This window comes from Pygocentrus nattereri, chromosome 29 (genome assembly GCF_015220715.1).
Source record: "Pygocentrus nattereri isolate fPygNat1 chromosome 29, fPygNat1.pri, whole genome shotgun sequence".
NCBI classification, from domain to species: Eukaryota; Metazoa; Chordata; class Actinopteri; order Characiformes; family Serrasalmidae; genus Pygocentrus; species Pygocentrus nattereri.
The window spans coordinates 18,426,131-18,447,171 of NC_051239.1; the positions used below are offsets into that span (position 1 = coordinate 18,426,131).

A 21,041-nucleotide genomic window follows, 5' to 3' on the forward strand; every position below is an offset into this window, starting at 1 on the left:
ATTAGTTACTATTTAAAACCACCAGTGAGTGTTCTGGGTTATAAAATAGTGGTAAATCTGATCAACATTTGTTTTCCTTTAGGACTTTGATGCATCACAAAGCCCATTTACCTCTCTGCCATTAACAGACATTAAATATGCGTTATACGCCCTAAATCTTCCTCAGAACGTACATCAGTGTATTCATAACCATTGAACGTAATCTCTTTCTGTGAGAGAGCTTATAGAGGTGGATGTCTGGTTCCTATCATCACCATTGTGAACAGTAGAATTCCACCTCACGAAGTTTTCTATTGCTCCCCTTTCAGAAAGCCACATGGCAGTACTTCTTAAGTCCACTTGGTGGACACACTACTTGGTAAAGGAGTAGAAGAAAGCAATATAATATCAATACTAGGCGGAGGCCTAAAAGAATTATTCACCAAAAAATAAAATAATAATCTAGTTAATAATTATTCTTTTGGGACTAGTTTACATAAGTAAATAGTGCTAAATGCATCTTTCTAGCATTGCATTTGACCTTTTTCTAGCATTGCCTTTGCTTTTTCCTTTGGACAACTTTAGTGTCCAGTCAAACTGAACGGGTTGAGTGCAATATGTAATATATTTTTATAACTGCTGGCTTCCTACACTGAACCATATTTGTGTTATTTGTGTTTCAGCCTACATGTGTGTGGCAGTTATAATCAGACTGCTTCGCTAACGGGATCCCAAGGGATGCTTTGTGAAGCAGCCCAACATCTACGATGCCTTTAGAGAAAGTATCCCAGGCAACTAAATCTCACCATGTTTCTGATCCTTTTGAGATGGAGGTTCTTTACCTTTTGAGATGGTGGTCCTTCACAGAGCACTAGTCCCATGTACATCTACAGTGCTGCAGTTCAGATACTGTTAAAGGAGATTCCCACTGCTTTTTCTTGCAGCACCAGATTTCTTTACAATGCTAGTGATAGGAACCAAAGGATGTCTGTGGTGCAAATCTAGCCATTTCGTTTGCAATCCACATCTTCCAGTGAACCCCCACACACCTTCTGAGTTTTATATATAATGTTGATGATGGCAAATCCAAAAAACACGTTTTCTTTGGGTATCTTTTTGCTTTACAATGTCCTGCATGTCCTTCTCCACCCTGAATGTTTTTTAAAAATGTGTTTCTCTGACTTTCTCTACACCTTAATGTTGTAATTACACCCCAATTCCAATGAAGTTGGGACGCTGTGTAAAACATAAATAAAAACAGAATACAATGATTTGCAAATCCTTTTCAACCTATATTCATTCGAATACACTACAAAGACGAGATATTTAATGTTCAAACGGATAAACTTTATTGTTTTTTGCAAATATTCACTTATTTTGAATTTGACACCTGCAACATGTTTCAAAGAAGTTGGGACAGGGGCAACAAAAGACTGGGAAAGTTGAGGAATGCTCAAAAAACACCTGTTTGGAACATTCCACAGGTGAACAGGTTAACTGGAAACAGGTGAGTGTCATGATTGGGTATAAAGGGAGCATCCCTGAAAGGCTCAGTCGTTCACAAGCAAGGACGGGCGAGGTTCACCACTTTGTGAACAACTGCGTGAGCAAATAGTCCAACAGTTTAAGAACAACGTTTCTCAACGTGCAACTGCAGGGAATTTAGGGATTTCATCATCTACAGTCCATAATATCATCAAAAGTTTCAGAGAATCTGGAGAAATCTCTGCAGGTAAGTGGCCAGGCAGAAAACCAACACTGAATGCCCGTGACCTTCAACCCCTCAGGCAGCACTGCATTAAAAACCCACATCATTCTGTAACGGATATTCCCACATGGGCTCAGGAACACTTCAGAAAACCACTGTCAGTGAACTCAGTTCGTTGCTCTGTCTACAAGTGCAAGTTAAAACTCTGCCTGCAAAGCGAAGCTACATATCAACACCACCCAGAAACGCCGCCGGCTTCTCTGGGCCGAGCTCATCTGAGATGGACTGACGCAGAGTGGAAAAGTGTCCTGTGGTCTGACGCGTCCACATTTCAAATTGGATTTGGAAATCATGGACGTCGTGTCCTCCAGGCCAAAGAGGAAAAGGACTGTCCGGATTGTTATCAGCACAAAGTTCAAAATGAGTGAATATTTGCAGTGTGTTCAATTGAATAAAGGTTGAAAAGGATTTGCAAATCATCGTTTTCTGTTTTTATTTATGTTTTACACAACATCCCAACTTCATTGGAATTGGGGTTGTAAATAAAAACAGAATACGATGATTTGAAAATCCTTTTCAACCTATATTAAATCGAATTTTCTACAAAGACAAGATATTTAATGTTCAAACAGATAAACTTTATTGTTTTTTGCAAATATTCACTCATTTTGAATTTAATGCCTGCAACACATTCCAAAGAAGTTGGGACAGGGGCGTGTTTACCACTGTGTTACATCACCTTTCCTTTAACACTCAATAAGCATTTGGGAACTGAGGACACTGATTGTTGAAGCTTTGTAGGTGGAATTCTTTCCCATTCTTGCTTGATGTCCAGCTTCAGCTGCTCAGCAGTCCGGGGTCTCCGCTGTCGTATTTTGAGCTTCATAATGCGCCACACATTTTTAATGGGAGACGGTCTGGACTGCAGGCAGGCCAGTCTAGTACCCACACTCTTTTACTACGAAGCCACGCTGTTGTACCAAGTGCAGAATGTGGCTTGGCATCGTCTTGCTGAAATAAGCAGGACGTCCCTGAAAAAGACGCTGCTTGGATGGCAGCAGATGTTGCTCCAAAACCTGTATGTACCTTCCAGCATTAATGGGGCCTTCACAGATGTGCATGTTACCCCTGCCATGGGCACTAACACCCCCCCACACCATCAGAGATGCTGGCTTTTGAACTTTGTGCTGAAAACAATCCAGACAGTCCTTTTCCTCTTTGGCCCGGAGGACTCGACGTCCATGATTTCCAAAAACAGTTTGAAATGTGGACTCGTCAGACCACAGGACACTTTTCCACTCTGCGTCAGTCCATCTCAGATGAGCTCGGGCCCAGAGAAGCCGGCGGCGTTTCTGGGTGGTGTTGATATGTGGCTTCGCTTTGCATGGCAGAGTTTTAACTTGCACTTGTAGATGGAGCGACGAACTGAGTTCACTGACAGTGGTTTTCTGAAGTGTTCCTGAGCCCATGTGGGAATATCCGTTACAGAATGATGTGGGTTTTTAATGCAGTGCCGCCTGAGGGATCGAAGGTCACGGGCACTCAATGTTGGTTTTCTGCCTTGCCGCTTACTTGCAGAGATTTCTCCAGATTCTCTGAAACTTTTGATGATATTATGGACTGTAAATGATGAAATCCCGTAATTGCACGTTGAGAAACGTTGTTCTTAAACTGTTGGACTATTTGCTCACGCAGTTGTTCACAAAGTGGATGCTCCCTTTCAGGGATGCCTGACTCACCTGTTTCCAATTAACCTGTTCACCTGTGGAATGTTCCAAACAGGTGTTTTTTGAGCATTCCTTAACTTTTCCAGTCTTTTTGTTGCTCCTGTCCCAACTTCTTTGGAACGTGTTGCAGGCATCAAATTCAAAATGAGTGAATATTTGCAAAAAACAATAAAGTTTGTCCGTTTGAACATTAAATATCTTGTCTTTGTAGTGTATTCAATTGAATATAGGTTGAAAAGGATTTGAAAATCATTGTATTCTGTTTATATTTATGTTTTACACAACGTCCCAATTTCACTGGAATTGGGGTTGTATTGTGAAATTTTGGAAAATTGGTGGAGTTCCCCTTTACCTAGATAATCTATATTATATATCTTTATTGTATGCTATATACAATGCTACGTGATACATAAATTGTTTGTATAACTAAGAATGTATCCAGGTGCGTGCTTTGTTATTTCCCAGGCCAACTGGGCTTATTTACTAAACTCTGCAGCAAAGCAATGGAGATTTGACTGAATAAGAATTCCATTTAAGTCCAAAATTCAAAATTTGACTCTAGTGGAAATGTGTAACTGCGCACAACATGCAGAAGAATATTTTATTGCTTGTGCTTAGGACCTCTTCAGCAAGTCATTGAATCTGGTGGACTGCAAGTGCATTGAAAATTATTCAAAGAGAACTCAATCAAAACTTGGTGAAGGATGTAAGGATGTGTCTTCCAAGGATGTAAGTGTAAGTGTATTTTCAGTATAATCATATAATACTCAATTTTGTATTTGAGATGAATGAAAAACGAGCCGAGCCTTTTTTTAAGCCTGTGCATGTGGCGTTTAAATGCAAAAGCATCTAATGTGGTCCAAAAAACACGAAACCCAACCCAGCGACTTGTCGCTTTAGAGAGCGACTCTCTCCTGCCCATCTTCCTCCTTTCTCAATAATGTTACTTCTTTTAACTTTAACATGAAAAGCGTACATAGAGAACCTGTTCATGACTTGTTGGCTTTGAGATAGGAAAATTAACAATTATAGGACTGAGAAAACTGTAAAATCTGAAAACAACAAGCTTTTAAATTTGGGAGGAAATCTTCTAATCAGAGTGGAAATCAATGTATGAATATTCAACTACTTTGCTGGTGTATTGATGATTTAGACTGTTTTTAATCTGCAGTTCTGTGCTTTTGTCAACCCCTGGCAATTTTAAGTTGGGCTCCACTTGCCTATCACAAACCTCAATGTCACATGACTACTACTTCCATCCAGGTCAGCAACAGACTACCTGGGAAGTGTTGAATAAAGTCCCGCTTTAGTCTTGGTACCCGCAATAGTGCATAGATTAGACAGTGTTTCACTGTGAAATCATGTGTTCATTATTGTAGCTTTTATTGAGAATTTTATTGACTTAATGTTATGGATTGCTTACTTTCCATTCATCCACATAACTTTTTCCCTAAAGTATCCCAGATTTCAATCATGACTCCAGCTACACTTGAGCCTACTTAACATTACCTGAAGCTTACCCCAAATTCAAAACGTAGTCCACATCTTTCATAATGTCTTGTTTTTATGGAAGATTCTGGAGTGCTCCCTCACCCCTTTCTCTCTCTCTTTGTGTCATACTCAAGGGCCCTTGCATTTGAGGTGCTTGCCCCACCCTACCTGGAGAAGAACTCCTGGAGGAGGACTCTGTTGATGCTCCGATCTCCTTAGCAGAGTGTTTGCATGCGGGATGCTAGCGGCCCTCTAGACCCTCTGGGTAATGAATCAGGGTATATTGTGTTCCAGGTCTCTAAGTAACGGCACTACCCAGCTCGCCTCTAGGTCTCCATGGAGTAATATCTCACTCATGCTGCTGGCGATAATTAGCTATGGGTTGGAGACAGACTCCCTCCCCTACCTCCCTCGGATCTGCCAGCGGTCCCCTGACTACCTGCCTTTCACTTGTTCCTTTTGTTTTTCTCATAGAGTTACAGCGGCCCTCGCATGCAGCCCTGCAGAACTCCCTTGGCGGGGGTGGGTCTCGTTGAGTATTGACTGGAACTGAGCGAGTAGGTGAGGCAAGCACCTAACGGCGCAATTAGACGCTTAGAACACTGTGCATATGATGCAACCAAGGCGTTGAGTGATGATTTTCTTTTGCCGTCACTGTTTGATTAAGCACTTTTAATGGACTTTAAGAGTTTTGGGCTCAAGCCTTTGTCCCAGTGTCCCCCTGAGCCTGGACTTTTATTATTTGATCCAAAGGTTCATAGAGTCATGGCAGTAATTTCATGCAAAGCCCAATGCCAATGATAATGTGTATAGAATCGTGTTTTTTCAAAGTCAAAATGTAAACACAGCATTACCTTCCTTGAGTGTTTCTGCAGACTGTGGATATTTAGCTGAGCCTTTTGGTTTTCGGCCTAAGCTACTACTCACCTGGCTAGTGGGCTAGGTATGTTTAGTTAAGTGTTTAATTTGTCAGGGACCATGAGCATAATCATGAGAAAAAATGCTTGAATTGCTTGATGAATGTAAAATAGCCCTAAAATCAGGGCTGGGATGTAACAGAATACAAGTATTGGGAATACATATTCAGAATACAGGAATGAAGTATTTGTGTTCAGTCTAAATTACATTCAGTCAAACCAAAGTGAAAGTCTAAGTTAATTTATATAGTGCTTTTACAACAGGTGCTGTCACAAAGCAGCTTTATAGAAAAATTTGGGTCCAAGCCCCCACGATTGTCGCCAGTGGTGTCAGTGGCAAGGAAAAACTCCCTTAGAGCAGGAAGAAGAAACCTTGAGAGGCACCAAGACTTACAAGGGGAACCCATCCTCCTCTGGTCAATAGCAAACAGCATTAGTATAAACTATTAAAATACAGAAATGGGGAAAAACAGGTAAAGCAATGGCTATAGTTAGATAGTTTGAGCTAGAAGGGTCATCAGAAGGGTCAGTACATGCAGGTGAGGTTTGCAGAGTGTTGTACAGTTAGAAGCTCCATGGTGGTCAAACCAGTCCAAAAGGCTAGCAAGCAATGGGCATCTGATCAAGGAAGAAGAATCAACAGCATCAGACGCACAGGATGGGCAACTATTCAACTCAGCAAAGAGAAAGAAAACACACAGAGTTAGTTCTGTAAAGAGTGGCTTACAGAGACAGATTACAGTATTAACAGAGTGCAGCGCAGACTCCATCAGGTCTAGTTATTACAATCTCACTGAAAGGGAGAAACCAGAAAGGTCCAGAAAGGTTACTGAGACATGAGGCTCCCTGAGATGTCAGCGTCCCTCCGCTCCACTGTCAGCAAACCTGAGTGAGAGTGTGAGAGCAGTGGGATGACAGCACCAAAACCCCCAGTTTACCATAATATCCCACATAATGTCCATGAACCCCCAGATCTGCACCTTTTATATAACAGGGAACACTAATTACCAAATGCCTGACTTAACAAGTGGGTTTTCAGCCTAGACTTAAAGGCTGAGGCTGTGTCTAAGTCTTAAAAACTCACTGGAATTTTATTCCAAAGCTGGGGGGCTAGGAACTAATGGTAAGCCATGCACCTTGTGATCTAGGTAGGAGTGATGTAAATGTAAATGTAAATGTAAATGAGTGATAGTTCTTGGTAAGACAGAAGTTCATGTAGGTACTGAAGGGCAAGGCCATTTAAAGCTTTATATGTCAGTATTCAGAATGCAGCGACTTTTTACATTTTTAGGAGAACATTTCTGAAATACGTAACCACAAAAATACATGTTTATTGACAGTTTTAGAATCTAAATATATATAAATATGCATAAAACTAGTAAGAAACCAAAACAAGGAGAAGCTATTCCCCCAGATATCTACAGCTGTTGTCATAAAAGGTACATATGTGGTTAATTAACCAATGCTCACCATAGTCAGATGTCAGTTATTATAATACCTAGGCAGATGAGTGCAAGTCTGTGTCTTTTTTTTTGCTCTCTTTCTCTCTCTCCCTGGTTAAGAAAGCCACAGTGAAATAGGCTAAGTGGCTTGTTGGTGGTTGCCAACCTCATTATAGCCATGTCTCTGGCACATAAGTCTACTAACTGCTTTTACTAGCTAGTCCCCCCCTAAAATGAATTTCTGGCCACACTTCTGGCATGCCTAGACATTTCTTTACCCATGAGGCACAGAAGAATCACTTAACACAGTAATTGTCACCTTATTTCCAATTAGTTCTCATCAAACAGCTGATTTTCTGACATCTCTGACACATTTGCAAATATACAGATTCAGAGCTATGGTTATTATTGTATTAGGACCACCATCTCTTCATTTTTACTTAAAGCTATGGTTATATTTCCCATTAAAATACATAAACACACAGACGGACTGGAATATTAAAAGCATGCTCTTTGACTGTAACATGACTGAAATAGTTGAGGATTGATTATCAGACAGCAACACCTATTCGTCATCCACTTTATCAGAAACACCTTGTACTTCCACTCGGTGGCCACTTTATCAGGGCCATCTACATTATAGGTTTCTAAAATGTCATGCATGATTTGTCAGTCGCCTTCTACCCCATCCATTCTGACCACAGGACCACTGTTGACCTTGTATTATTAGGGGAGTGGACCAGTGACAGTAGTATATGAGGCATAGTATATGGCATGGTGTATGTGTAGGCATGGTAGTGATGGCACTAGTACAAGTGTATCTGGCAGATCAACACAGGAGTTTTACACACGTCAGCATCATTGCTAGCTTAAGAGTGCTCTGGCAGTCAAAATGATCAAACCAAGAGTGGCTCTATGGCCAGAAACTGACAACTCATGAAGGACCATAGATAACAAACAATCAGCACATCCGTACAGTCCCTAACTGTGCACCAGCAAGATGGACCTATGAAACAGATGGCCTGTGATCATATGTGTAGCAATTTAACAGGGGTACTGGTTAAAAACGTATAGTGCAATTGTTTCTGAAGCTATGTCTGTGTTGGAGATTTGGAAGGATTTGAAGAAAATAGCCCTGGAATAGCATGCTGGCCGATTTTCTATGGAAAATCGTCCTGGAGATAACCAGCCTCCTTACATATTAACTGTGCTATTCTTAAAATGAGAGATTTTTCTTTGAACGCTGCACAGCATTCACTACAACTTACATATGTCTGGCTATGGCACAGAGCTAGCCTTGATGTGGCTGTACTGTGCTTTCAGCAGCCAGTGTAGTTTTGGGGATGGGGTATTCATGTTCCACAAGCAGGCATTACAGTTGAAAAAGTAGGTGTTGGAGTAAGGGGAAGCTCTAAACTGTGCAATGCTTCAGTACTCTGGGCTTTAAATTGGAAGTAAAACAGAGCTCTCAGTGAAACCAGCCTCGCCTCCAAGCCTCACATCTTCTGAGGCTGTTTAGACTGAAGAAAGGTGAAAGCACAGAGCTGTGTCTGGTAGAACTGAGGAAATAACGAAAAAGCAGGGTATGTGCAGTCGGAGTGGAGCTGAAGACAGTAGTGTGAAAGTCTGAAAGGTGAGGCCCTGTTGTGAAGCTTTAGGACTAGGCCTACGTCCTAGTCGTCGAGCTCAGCCTTGCGCTTACGTAGTGACGCAGGCGAAGCGTGGGGTTTCCCGGAGCCCAGAGCAGGGTTACCGCGCCCATCTCTGCTGTTTGATGGCCGGAGGAAGCGCCTGAGCTGCTGTGGGCGAGAAGAAAGAAAGAAAGAAAGAAAGAAAGCGCAGGAGAGAACGACAGAAGGAAAGAAAAGGAAGGCTGCGTTTTGGACAGGGGGCTGGAGTACGTTTGAGGCGGCAGCAGAAGAGCTTCGGTTCGTTTTACTGCAAAATTAGCATTTTTCCTGGCCGCCCCGTCTTCGCGCCTGTGTGCCGGTGTGCGTATCGAAAAGCTGGGTTCGGGGAGTGCCACTCCTCGGGTAGCCTGTTAGCTCGTCTGCGCGCTGGTCGGAGAGACGGGGGAGTCTGGCTTCGCTGTTTCCAGTCAATGCGATATAAACAACGGACGCCCACGACTGAAAACGGGTAAGACATCGTTTTGGGCCGTTTTTGTGTGAACGAGCGTGACAGTATTCGTCGCTGAACGGCGGCTAGCTGCAGAAAGCTAATTGGGTTGATTGCCTTCGCTGGGTTGAGAGTGGCCGTGCTGTGGCGGGGGTGGGGGTAGCGGTTGGTAAGCTAAAGTAAACAGATGGGTAATTGGCAATGTGTGAATAAATATTTCAGAGATTGTTTTTCGAAGCTTTTTTTCCGATGAGGACCGTAGCCTCTTGTGTGTGGGATGTGGTCGAGCCTTGCAAAATCGCGGTCACGGGCCAGAAATATTCAGCGCTGTCTCGTCGGGTTTACAGCACCTCCTGTGTTAGCTCGCGAAGCTACCGTTAACGGCCGTCTTCATTCAGATTCGGGTTGCATAATCCCGCCAGTGTGAGATTTATTTATTTTCCACGGGATTAGTGCAGGTCCTGTCAGAAGTGGTAACCTCATTATTGGCACCGCGTGTGTGTATTTTTGCCCTTTTTAACGCGCGTCCACCTTTCGGCACATTCTCCTGGTCTGGCCGGGGGAACCGAGTCGGGTTAGCCGCTCGCAGCTAGTGAAACAGCCTCGTCTGGCTGCCTCCTCATACCTCGGCTGGCGTTTAAGTTAACGCGAACCACAGGGACCGTAAACCTGGGTTGACTAACGTTAAACGTGGTGGCTGCGGATTTCACACAGGCCCGAGCTCAGAGCGGTAGATGCGAGAACCGTTAAAAGCGGAGTGAAACTGTGAAAATGGCTTCTTGTTGAGGAGCGAACAGCCCAGTCCCACCACCCCACTTCTGCCTTGGTCCTGAATTGGCCACTCTAGTCCCCAGTCAGCACCAGCAGGCTTTCTCAGCTCGTTTAGTGAGCGGACCTGTGGTCACAGACGGGGACAGGGCGTGTTTGAGATTCCTGTTGGCGTTTAACAAAGTCAGCGATACGCACTGCACAGTGAGGGGTTAATATTAGGGTTTCAGCGGATTTCCCCCTTTAAACCCTTTATTTCTAATCATTAGGTACACCGTTCACACCCTGGTCTGTTGTGTGTTTAGGCCGTGTGGTTCTCCAGTGCTGGAGTGCTCGCTCTGGGATGGACCCAGTTGTCCTAGCTTGTGTTGTATGTACTGCTTGGATTAGCCACCATCTTGCTAATTGCCATGTTGTCGGAGCTGCATGTTTGTCCCTGTTTGTGAGGAAACTTGATGGGGGGGAGAAACGCCACCAACGCAGTGTGGTGATGGTCGCAGGGATCGATGATGCCCGGCCCGGCCCGGCCCGGAGTCTGAGGACGCGATGCTGGGCTCGTTAGTCGTCGTTTTAAGGATCGTCTAGTCTCTTTCAGTTCCGCCGAGGAGCTAACTAACGTCGAGGTGGCGGTTCAGCCGGGCTGTCGCTTTTCTCTGATCGCCTCTTAAATCGAGCCTCTACTTTTAACGATGTAATTGGATTTCCGCAATCTGTTTAGCCCGGGCTGCAAATCTCGGCTTCGCCTGCGCTCGTAACGTCAACTGTGATCTAGCATCGCCGCCGCCTCCGAGCTCGGCGCTGCGGGCGAAAGCGGCCAGCCTTCTCCGAAACGAGGAAGCGGCTGATCCCGCTGTTATGAAGCGAAAGGGAGAAACACACGAGCGGGGCGGTTTTGCTGTTCAGGGGAAGGTTATTCGGAGTCAGCGGGCCGCTCGCCGGCGGATCCCCCGTAGCCCGGGCGGCTGAGCGCTAGTAACGCCGCAGCTACCAAAGCCCTGCGGGTGTGAGGCGGACCCGCCTGCGCCAGCCCGCCGGCCCCTCGCTCTACCCCTCGCCCCGGCTGCGCTTTCTCTACGCTGTCTCGGGTATTTTCTTCGCCCGCTACCTTCAAAGCGTCTCCCCGCGGTGCTAAGCGAGCGTGCTCGGCCACAAAGCCGGATTGATGGCTCCGGTCCCCCCTCCTCTCTCCCAGAATGAATGGCTCCCTGTATTCTCGACCTGAGCAGCTGCGACCAACAAGATGGCGTTCGCAGCGCCTTTTTCACATTTTCCATCTCTTTCCTCCGACCGGGCAAGGCTGCGGCTCCGCACAGGCGTCGATGCAACTCGAATATGAACGTCTGGCGGCCGCGTTTCGCAGTGAAGACGTTGAAAACCGCAGTTTGTGCCTCTCCTCCTGAGCGCGGTCGAGGCGCGGTAATGGCAGCAGATTTAGGACAACATGGAGGGGCTTGGGGCGGAATAGTAGCTCTACAGAAGGGGCTGTTTCTGGGCTTTTCCTCCAGGTATACCAGACTTCTCCCTCACAGTGGTTGGGGATGATCTCGGTAGCGTCCACAGTTTAGCACCCGCTCGCTGTTGGACAGTGGAAGGTACCCAGAACCAGAAGGCTTGACCATTGAAGAGCGTGGACTCCAGGGCTGCGCAGGCTACGCTTGGGGTTATGGATCTGCAGAACTCATGCGTTTCATTAAAACTTAGCTTCTGGAGATGATCTTGCACCTTGTTGTTCCAGGAAGTGCAAACTGACACATTTCCCAGTTTTTTCCCAGGTCCATAACAAGCCTGCGAAGTCACACATGACTTGAGCTTCCATACACGTTTAGGCAAGATACTGTTTGCCCAAGAGTTGTGTGCTCTCACACACACACACACACACACACACACACACACACACTCATGTCAAGAATGAGTTTGAGCAGGTCATGCATCACTTTTAATCGCCTTACCCCGGAATAACACTCATTTTGAAGTGCTTATTAAAGATCCATCACAGTGACACACTGCCCTGTATATTCTGCTTTAAGACCTAATCCTAGTCTCAAAGTCCGTTTACTCTGTGAAAGTTGAGAGCTTGGTAATATTCCTCAACAAATTGGCATCATCTTAGTCTTCACCCATCTCTGTTGTGGTCCCTGATGTCGGACACTAATACAGAAAGTAAATCGGCTTTAAGTGAGGAACATATGACGAGCGCAGAATCATCTGCCCTATGCAACTTAATGGATATTTGTTTTAATGTTTTTTTTCCTCTATTTTATCCCTCGCTCTCTCTTTTTATCCTACTCCCGTTTTTCAGCCAGCCCAGATAGGATTAAATTCTTGCTGTATTTGAACCTCAGCTTTTAGGATTATGGGCTTGGTCAGTGATACAGCTGATTTGAGTGTGTCGTTTTTATTTTTGCTCTTATTGTCTTTATTATTTTTAATATCCTCTTCTCTGAGTTACGAAGCCTGTTTTTGTAGATTTTTATTTGAGACGAATTCTGAATGAACCCTTGTTCCACTCCCGTTATGTGAAGCCTGGGGATTTCAGCACAGCTCGTTATATGACCGTGAAGCAGCCTGTGTGCACCTGTCTGTTACTTTTCAGTCTTCTAGGTTTTCCGTTATCAGGTCCTAACTAGAATATCATGCTTAATCGGTTGTAGTATCATAACAAGTGCACGTGTTGAGTGCCGTCAAGCTTACCCACCAATTTTGGGCAAATCTAATGGCTGTTATGGATGTAGGTCAACAAATTACGTCAAAGTTTGTTTGTGTGAGAGCCGGTGACATCATGGCTCTTGGGTTTCGTAGTATGTTGAGCAGATTCATTCAGGTCTCACTGACTCTGCGTGCTGACGGTAACCAGCTGTGTCAGCACTGATCTTGGTTCTTGAGAATCGTTTGGAGATGATGACGTGCAAAGAGAGTGAACCGGGCCGCCGCCGGAAGGATCACCTAAAATCTAATGGTAGACCGCAGCCTGCCGATGCTGGGCCGCAGTAATACCCCACAGGCAGCTGTGTCTGGGTGTCGGTGAGGCCTCAGTACAAATCTCTGTTACAACGCCCAGTAAAAATCCTGTCACAGGAAGCTCTTTTCTCTTGTGCATGTGTTTCCTGTCAGCCATTTTTCAAGACACTTCTTCCATGTTCTCTCTTCTTGGTAACGTTTGAACCTGTACACTGCAGATGTGTTGAAGGGAACAGCTGGATGTTCTTGTTTTGGATACCAGATTTTCCTGTTAAAGGGTTAGACATTGATTTTAAAAAAATAAACAAATAAACAAACAAACAAAAATCAGCAGCAAAGCATTGTGGTCTATGTAACACAGATTTGTAACAGACTAATGTAAGACTGGTGTTTGTGTACCAGCTGAATCTCCCCATGCACATGAGCCTTTGTGCCAGTCTATATGCAGTTTAAGCTATTTTGTGGCTTCTTTTAATCGTGTGATGCTGGAAATGTCCCCAACGACGATGAGAGCCACAGATAGTTTATCCTATGAAAGCTGATATTTATTATAAAGGGAAAAAGAGAGCATGTTTTATAACAGACCAAAGATGTCTAAGTGGGGAGTGGTTTGGTTGGGGGGGGGGTGGCAGCACTACTTCTTATCCATTACCAGTGTGATAATAAAAGCATGAGTACCGACTCTATTGGATACCAATCGAATTGAGATGAGCATCTAAAGTAAGCTGTAAAGCTCAAGCTAATGACGCTGCCCCACTGGATCAAATGCACAGCCAACAGCCCACTGTGCTGTTTCAGCATTAAAAATAACGTAATGTTTGGGTTTTTTTAGTCTCCTGATTTCTGATCCATCATTGTCTGATGACATTGACCCAATACCAATATTAATACTCGGTATTGGGTCGCTATGATCTCTAGCGACAAGGGCCTTTGATATAGGCCTAATGGCGACAGCATCTTGCGTCTGTTGCCGTTTCCCTTTTAGGTATTGAAGGAAAATGTTCTTTCGTTATTCTATAGTGAGGAGAGATGCCATCTGTTAAGTGTTAAAGCATAATGTTTGGCCGTGGATGTTCTTTGATGCATCTCTGGAAGTGCCTGTGTTGTCTCTCCGTTGCTCTCGCCGTCGTCCTCACGGGTGTGAGGTAGAGTGTTCATATGTGGGACTTTCTTGTCCTGAACGTTTGTTTGATGTAGATGCCATGCTAGGCCTTGCTAGACAATGACACACATTTTAAAACGAACAAGTGAATCTTTGTCGCCGCGTTATATTTAGTGTCTGGTGCATGTGACCGTTCTTTGGCAGGAAAGAGGAAAGAATACATCCAGCAAACATTGAGGCACATATTTGCCTCAAATCGTTGGTGTTCATGTGGTCGGTGATGGGGTGCTGTCCAAAGCACATTACCGTGTCCACACCTCCATCCTTAGTTTGCCTCCTTCAATCAGAGGTCGTGTGAACAGGAGAAAACATTAGATAACCTGTAACTACACCTGTGCTTGAGCCATTCCACTATTCCTCTCTCTCCACAGGTAATTTGCATGAAGCTGTCCTCAGTTTTCCCCGTTATCAGATGACTGCTGCACACACTACTGTGCATTTTTGAATATCCAAACTTTTTGCCTACCACAGTATAAGCAGTTGTCTCTGCCCTAGTGAGCTTTTGCATATGCTACCTCAGGAGCTGTGTTTTGAATAAAGACTTTGCTTTCTATTTACATTCTCAGGCCATAGATGAGCTGACAGGTGACGGGGGGGAAAAATGTGCCCAAACTTGAAGCAGCAGGTCTTTTTTTTTTTTTTTTTTTTTTATTTCTTCCTCTAGTTTTGAATGCTGAAGAAACAGCCACAGAAGGAGTCTAACTTTAAAATGATTAGCTTTGAATCATGTGACAGGTTGCTCACTAATGTCTCTTTTTTTGGAACTGGGTGGTGGTTGGGTGGTGGTGGTGGTGGGGGGGGTTACTGTATTAATGCAATCAAAGCCGAGATTCTTGCGTTTAAAACAAAGTCATGCTTTTGGCTTTGGGCGAGCTTTTCAGGCTTCATGATTTCCTTTTATGAAGAAGCCAGTTGTATGGGCAGTGGGAGATGAGCACAACCACATCTTTGTGTGTTTGTGCAACGAAGGGCTCTGAACTTATTTTCTGTTTTAAATGATCCAGGCTTTCTGAGTACAGCTCAGCGGCAGAGCTGCCATATCCGGAAGCTTCTTTAACGACTATCTCCCATAGTGCTGGCATTTTAAGTAACTGTCTCATAGCCAGGATACAGCCAGCATAGGCGCTATCCAGAGGAACCAGTTTAGCTAGAGGCGACAGCAAATGGGCGGTGGAATGACTAGTGAGTTCACTGTATACGGTGGAGCTCTTGTATAGCAGGAAACTCAAAGAAAGAGAAATGTCTAAACGATCTGATTTATAGACAGGAGAAGGCTGGAGGGGAGGGGGGGGGGCGCTTAGGCAGACATTGTACACTACAGGCCATCTCTGAATTGGAAGGGGCCAGTTAATGTGTTTGTTAATGCATTTGTAATAAGCTGTAGTGTAAACAAACCTCTGTTTGTGGTGGCAAACTGCCTTTTTAGAGAATACCATCATTCCTTTATTTCAGTATGACCATTGCCTTGTATTTGAACCTTCAAAGTTGTCTGTGGTCAGTAATACAATAGAGGCCTTATAAAGTCACAGAAACCCCAATTGCTGTACTTTCGGATCAGTGCAGTATGTGTGAGAGTCATTGGGAGTTTTTGCTCCTACGATTTTCATTGTTTTCTTACTATTTCTTCCTTTTTGTTTTGTAATGGAGGTGGCAACCCATGGCTGTCCATTAGTGTTGATGCTTCCAATATAAAAGGTTGTATCAACAGAGATTGATGAGTGCAGATGTCCCATTCAGGCTTCTGAAGGATATTGTGATATTGTGGTGGTAGATTCAGGAGACTTGCAATGCTGCACGTGACCTACATAACCACTCAGTGGCATTTCTTACAGCCAACTCACTCCTTAGATATTAAGGTCTGTTAATATTTTGGATGTCAAACGTTGTCATTGAGTTATGTCTTGCTCTTAAAGAATGGAAATGACTCCAAGTGTCACCACTCCCAAATAAAGCATCTATTGAGTTAGTTACTCGGCCAGTTGAATAACCAGATAAGGAGACTAAACACTTCTTCTGAAAGGGTAAAAATAAGAGATGATTTGACCCAGTAAAGGTTTCTTTCGTTACAGTTCACATGCGCCAAATGAACCACCCAAGCCTACTTTAAAATCCAAGACTCTCCAAAATTCTGCACTACTTTTACCATTTGGCACAAATTTCACTGTCAAATCTTTGGTTTTTGACAGATGAGGAAACTTATCTATTGAGAGGCTTCATTGTTGTCCCAAAGGAACAACCTTTTACAACAAGAAACGAAACTGACCAAGTGTGCTGCAAACCTTGATTTTAGTTCTCCAGTGAAGAGGTCATATAGTCAAATTGTCTAGTTATGAAATATGAGCACCTCTGTGGGCTAGTTGGGGAGTAAAGGGTTATAAATTCAAAACTTGTCTTTCAGATATTGTAGCACATGGGAAACAAACAACTCGCTTCAAGAAGCTTTGCTCCTCATCACTTTGTAAAATGTACTTGCTCTCATACGATTAAAAAAATCATGAACTTATTTTAAATTAACACAAATTTGAGGTGGATTAATTTGGTGTGTGAAGCTCCCATAAGCCAGATCTTTCCATCCTCTTCCTAAAGGCAGAAGCAGAGGGTTAAAAATAGATCCACAATTGACAATGTTGACAATGCAGCTGGAGTCTGAGGGACAGTGCACATGGTTTTCTGCTCCTGCAAGAGCCATGCAGTTTAAATGGTTGTTTTAGTTTTGCTTTTTTTTTTTTTTAAATGAGTGTGGAGGCTGAAGAAGCTTTGATTTAAGAGCTGGTTCTTGTGGCAAGAAGAGCCCATCCACTCTGACCATTCAAATTCAGCCAAAATTGGATCAGTTAAATTCAGTGAATCAATACCAGTGTTTAATGGCTTGAGTACCAGTTCAAAACACTGTGAGAACACCGAACTGTGAGCTAGTGCTGTACTTTAAATGCAGTATTTGAGAGTGAGATACTGATACCACAAAGTATTTTCTGACGTGCTTGTGCGCTAGTAGATGGAACTTAGCGCGTCGGCGGTGTGGGTTGATAAGCAGCAGGAAGACATGCTCATGGAAAAATCTGTAATGCCAGTATTTCATGACAAGAACACACAAATGAGAGCCCCTTGCCTTAATGGCTGAGTCAGACTCCTTTCAGCAATCACTCTTCTGCTGCTCTGTCATTTGCAGTAGAAGTCAATGTTATTTCGTTTTGTTATTTCGGGAGCAAACGTTTGAGAGGAACAGTGTGGAAGGAACTGCCAGACTGCTGGCATAACCATCGCCTTTAGCCTTGATTTAGCCTTTCGCATAGCAGCCCCTGTCCACAAGCCCTGGCTGCGGTGTGTATCGTCAGAAAGCTGTGTTACAGTGCAGCAGGGTCTCTCAGCCCACTGCTTCAATCAGGACGGGGAAAAAAACACTTGATTGGCTGATACTGAAAGCGTGAATAGTTGTAGTGTTCACAGAACTCCAGTAGAGTCTGACATGCATGGGTTTTGGACAGGATAAGACAAATTACTTGAATGTGTGAACTTCATTCGGTGCCATCAGTTAGAGAAGCTACTGGGTGCTTATATACAGACCACAGGTTTATCTATATATTCTATATATTGTTCCATTCAGTTTAACTATTTTCCACAATGAAAATATTTTACATGCACTTAAGTTGTTAAGTTCGTTTCCTAATACAGATTATGACAGTAAATACTACATATATTGTTAATAAACACTGCATTTTCTGTAGCATCACGCATGTAATCCGACGAGTTAATGCCACTCAAGCAAGCCGGATATGTTTTGTGACCATAATATATATTTTACATAATACATATTTTAAAAAAATGAATTGTATAAATATCAGGAATTAGATTTTGTATCAGTAACAGTCTGAATATGTTGATGCTTAAGGGTTAGATATCGGAATCAGGTGGGAAAAAATGGTATCATTGTATTGTATATCGGAATTATCGGCCGAGTGTCGCTATGCCTGTAGTTACGTAGCTGTAGTTCTGTTAGTCAATCACAGTCCATTCACTGCTTTGGGATATTTCAGTCCACAGATACTCTTCAGACACCTTACTGAAAGTGTCTGACATTTTTTGTAGGCAACTTGTGGTTGTCGATGATTATTTCCAGTGCTGCAGATTAAACGCATTGACCCTCTTTTTTCCATGGAAAAGGTTTATGTTCTTTTTGTTTTATAGGCTGCTGTGAATGTGAGAATCTTCCTGGCATTTGTCAAGGCAGGGAACATGATTTCATCTGATTGTCAGAGTTCAGTTTGCCTGAGTGAGACTTTGGCACTTCATCCCCTCAAGTAGGCAAAAATACCAGCTTGCAACTGCGTTAGTAGTTAATTAATTGATTATCTTAGTGATGAATCGCTTAATCTCTTCTTCATAAAGGCCAAAGAGTTAAAATGCAAACCAAGCATATACTTAAGAGCCGTATTGGTAAACAAGGTGTCATTTAAAATGTAAAATGCTGTGGATGGAAATGCATAGAACATATGGATGAGGGCCGTCAGATCCACAGATGATGGTTTCTCCTAAGCATGCAACTGGTGTGAGGAGCATGGAATGATCTCAAGGCTCAGAGAGAAGTCAGGTTGGTGTGAGGAGAGGGCTGGATGAGACTGGGACGTACACAAGGGACCACCGTTTGGACCCTACTGGGGGTTTGCTGAGCCTCAGCAAAGCAGTGTGCCAAATCATTTTATCCTCCTGTAATTTTCTGACGCTAAATACGTTGAGTTTCTCAGCTAGAGCCTTTTGAATGATGCTTCTGGAATAAATCAATTACTGTCGAATGAGCAGATTTGATTTGTATTAATTAGTGCAGTGATGCAGATCCAGGGGTGTATACACAAGATAAATGGTATGATGTTTATTTTCTTAGCAGAGTTAATTCAGTCTGTTGAGCATTGTGTGTTACTGTGAGGAATCTGCTATAATAGAGCCGGGCTGAGGACGTATCAGGGCTGTAACAATACACAGCATCTGTGTGACTTTCCAAGCTCAGTTCAGGATTCAGCTGGATTTTTGCTGTTTTATGAAATGTTGGGGATGCATGATGTTTTCGCTTGTTTGTTAGTAAGTCTGTATATTACACTCTAGAGCACATGTGCGTAAATGTCAGCATGTTCCCAAGGATGCGTTGTTAAGATGACCCTAGCTGATGTTGGCTTGGTCCAGAAACAGTGGAAAGGTTACATGTTGGCACATTGTCCTCCGAGGAGAAAATACCATGTGACAGTGAATCCTCATCAACATCCGATGTTGTACCAGTTAACTATAATTTTAGGTTAGTTTTAGCTTGGACAGTCTGTTTCATCCAACATGAAAACTATTGATTTTTCCTTTGCTTTTCTGCATAATAAAACATGGTTTTGGTGCTATGTTTTTTATTTATATATATATCAGTCCTTTCATATATAAGAGTAAGCTATTACCCTCAGCCCTGCCTTATTTTTGTCTGGAGCCCCCTTTTACGCCTGTTTCTTTTTTTTTTTTCTTTTTTTTTCCCCCCGTTCTCCACAGTTGACCCATCGTTCATTTGTTAACCGTTTCTAATATCAAAATTAGAAGGAATACCCATTTCTGACACCTTGGATTGGTCTAGTCACTGGGCTAATATTTTAAACTGGTTTGTAATGACATTTGTGTACTCTGAGCCGAACATGTGGGTGGTGCTGGGATGCTGTGCTAAAAGGTATGCGTTTCATTCATTTTTTAATTCCTTTTCATAATGTTGACCCTGCAAAAATAAGTGTTTTATTTTTCTGTAATACCGCTGTTTATGTAGCAGCATGTCTGTGCATGAAAAACACTGGAAATTGGCATCCCTAGTTAATTTGTCTTGATTCTACAGATCTCAAAACATGTGCTACCAGTTTTGACCCCAATACCAATTTTATTTTAAAGCAAAAGATTTCATGATAGCAAAAAATATCTTAAACAATACAACTGATCTGTGAACAATAAAAATATCCATTATGCATCCAGGTGACAGTGGTTCCTACAATACATGGCAAATGAGATTCTCACAAGAGCAAGGCAGGTATCATGGTTTTGTTTCAGGGCACGGTTTGAAAAAGGTTGTTTTTACACCTTTTAATTGCCACTAGTAGACCAGATTGTATCGACTCTACTGTTATTGCCTCTTAATACATGTTAATGCCCTGGTTTAGTGATAATTAAGTAAACAGTTTTTAAAGAAATGCTCAACAAAAGTAACAGGAGCAAACTAATGTTTAGCGTTTTAAGCATTCTAAAAAAAAATTACTGGAAAACGAATAAATGTGCAGGTATTAAAAATATATGACTGTTGGAAAAGTGCATATAAATGAGTGTGTCCGTGGGGTTTTTGACAGGATTTCTGCTGCAGGTGTGTTCAGTAGGTGAGTAGAAAAATGTGCCATTCCATAAAATGCCAGGTAGTCATTGCTGATTCTTGGCCGATGCTTTAGAATTTATTTTCCAAGTTTAATTGTTGGAATCGTTGGCTTTTACTAGCGCACTTGACACTAACTAAAGGTTTATTTTAGTTGTCCTGTGGATCCAGTCACTCAGCTGATACTAACAACCACCGCTCCACCCCACCGCTCCACCCCACCCCGCACCCCCCAATCCCAACTGACATCGGAGCATTAACAGCTTGATTGATTTCTGAGTGCTCAACCAGAACCTAGCCGTGTGACATCGAAGGCCTGCCCGCCTGCCTGCCCGGTGATATTTGTTTCCATGTAATCGACAGTGAAGAAGGGAAGCAGCAGGGCCAGGAGAACAGAA

General features: G+C 43.2%; 1 protein-coding gene across 2 annotated transcripts in view; it reads left to right on the plus strand.

Moving 5' to 3' along the window:
- Nucleotides 1-9,022: 9,022 nt before the first annotated feature.
- Nucleotides 9,023-21,041, plus strand: part of gnb1a (guanine nucleotide binding protein (G protein), beta polypeptide 1a) — a 33,899-nt gene continuing 21,880 nt past the window's right edge. For both annotated transcript variants that reach the window (XM_017707485.2, XM_017707488.2), the window contains exon 1: nt 9,023-9,403. The gene's annotated coding sequence lies outside the window, so the exon portion shown is untranslated. The remainder of the gene's footprint in view (nt 9,404-21,041) is intronic.